Raw genomic sequence first — 2,697 nt, forward strand, 5'->3', positions numbered from 1 at the left:
AATTTCAATTGGCTGTCAATTTCAGATATCCAGGTTTTAGGAAATTACGTTTTATGCTTGCACCATGGAGAAAATAAAATAGTTTTATTTTATTTTCTCCATGCTTGCACCAACGTGAGAACTTTAACCTAATAACTTTGATATGTATATGTTGTATGTTGCTTGTTGAATAGACTTCTTCAATAATAATATTACAGTCTAATATGACCACAACATAAGAAAGCTAGTCACACCATGTCTATGGGCACACCATGACTATATTTGGGCATACAACAGTTTTTGTCAAACAAACTTGGATTGTGTGTACAGTGCTAATAAACCACAAATATATTTTTAAATCAAGCAAAAAAGTAAATTATCAGTAATTGCTCGAGGTATACGTTCAGGAAAAGCAAGCAGAAATAGGGGGTGGGGGGGGGGGCTGGAAATTGTAGTTGGGCCCAGGGGGTGATTACTTGGTGAAGTCCAGATATGCAAGCTCATTGACTTCTATTTCCTAAGGTGTGGTCAAGGAGACCTCTGCATGTTGTTGCCACTACTGTATATGGTAAATAGATTACAATTTATCTTATTATTATATAAATTAATAATTACCGTACTGTAGTTAAATATTAATGAGGCTGGTATAATGAGAAGGTGACATCATATTTTATAATAATTTAATAATGCCTTTTATTTAGATTCAGTTTTTCCAGTTTCTTTTATTAACATTAAAATTGCAACCAAGTCTAAATTATATGAAATTTACAAAAATACCTATTAAAAAATTTAAAACATTAACCATGGCCTATAATCCTATTATTAATAGGTGCCTGCATTAATATTTATTATCATTGCATGCTGTCATCTTAGAATCTCAGTTTCATCCTTTTATATTGCCTTTGATTATTTCATCTACTTGTTTCATGGTGAAAAAGGAGGCATTTTTATAAGACCTCCCCTGGGTTTATAGCCTCTCAGCTCAATTCAACTCACACCTTCCAATGGCAGACCCTGATAAGATAAGTTGAGAGGCTGGGACAAATGTTGGCTTTGACTTGGAGGAATTGAGGCCCATAAAGGAAAGTTGTTTGACACATGGCCAACTGGCATGTGGACACGCCCTGGTCTTGCACCCAATCTCTACCCCAGCTTACAGGTTAAATAGTAAACACCTAACGCAAATCAAATGATATTTAAAATGTTTACTGAGCGTTGGTTCAGCCACCTTGACTGCACACTATTCATCCAAGTTTATTTGAAGCATATTAAGATTTGCATCCAATTGAGCAATATTTCATGAAGCCTGCCCTCATGTGTGTAGATCCATCAACATGTATACTCCAGTGTTACAAGATACTGTATGCATTGCAGTGTTATAGTGCAAAATCCATAGCATGTGCAATAAACTGTTTAAAAAAAAAAAAATATGCATGAAGCCTGCCCTCATATGTGTATCATACATCAACTCCAGCGGTACAAGATATTCATGAAGCGTAGCCTCATGAATGTATCATCAAACAACTATTGTATGATTAATGTATCATCATACAACTATTGTATGATTAATGTATCATCAAACAACTATTGTATGATTAATGTATCATCATACAACTATTGTATGATGAATGTATCATCAAACAATAGTTGGTTCATCTTCAGGGTTCATCCAGTTCTGTACCAATGTTTCTCCAGCTGACTGCATCAGAACATCTCCTAGCCGCCCATCAAACATGCTAAATATTCCACCTGATGCATAAAAAAGAAAAAAGAACATCAGAATGTGTTCATCTTCTGTTTCCCTGCATACAAAAATACAAACCACCAATAATCACTAAATTTTATTCTACACACATGCACAACTACCTTTCTTTTTACCATGTTACACAGTGCATGTTAATAAGGAGTGTTTAAGAATGGCAACCTTAGCAAGATGAAAGGGTGGAGAGATTCTCAAATTTTACAGCCCTTCCTCAATAATCACAAACATGGATACATACCTCAATGTAGAAAGAGTATTCGGCTTCCTTTGAACTTTGACCTGTGTTTCCTGAGCTCGTTGGTCAGTGCTAGTGCTGATTTACCAGTGTATGTGTGGTCAAGCAAAATACTAGTCTGCTGGGCTACTGTTTTAATGAATTCTTTAAAAAAATAAAAATATTTTAAATCAGTATAAAGAACTGTGTACACACTATCACATTTCCTGTGACAGCTTCAGTACCAAAAAAAGTGTCCCTTTAATAGGAGGGGGTGGTGTCCTAAAGGAGGGGGTTCTACTGTATTTTGTATTTATTCTCTGTTTTTACTATCATATTTATAGTATATACCCCAGCGGGGTCCTTTTTCAGTATCTACTCAGATTCAGAACTATCTAGACAAGAAGTTTTATAAATACAACAATAACTCTTTTTTTTTTTGTCACATTTGTTTTCTTACCCAATTCCTCTGGTTTTGAAATGCCGTATCCTAGTCCTTTTGCTCCCACATGGATGTTGATGATATCATGTGACCTCACCGTGTCACCTAAACCAATACTGTTGAGCGTCTCATTGATACGAGAGTGAAAATATTCCGCAGTGTCACACACAGCAAAGGCATGCACCCTGAAAATAAAAGCAAAGGTGTCTTGTACTACATTGCCTCTAAAACATTTTGTATATGTTCTATGATGACCATTTCATGCATATTTTTATATATATTTTATCTACTGTATAATGT

The 2,697-nt window shown here is 35.1% G+C and overlaps 1 pseudogene; it reads right to left on the minus strand.

The window, feature by feature from the left end:
* Nucleotides 1–1,626: 1,626 nt before the first annotated feature.
* LOC117109367 overlaps nucleotides 1,627–2,697 on the minus strand; it is a 5,315-nt pseudogene continuing 4,244 nt past the window's right edge.

The sequence above is a fragment of the Anneissia japonica genome, unplaced genomic scaffold, assembly GCF_011630105.1.
Source record: "Anneissia japonica isolate Jap-2015-1 unplaced genomic scaffold, ASM1163010v1 scaffold287815_len30859_cov117, whole genome shotgun sequence".
NCBI classification, from domain to species: domain Eukaryota; kingdom Metazoa; phylum Echinodermata; class Crinoidea; order Comatulida; family Comatulidae; genus Anneissia; species Anneissia japonica.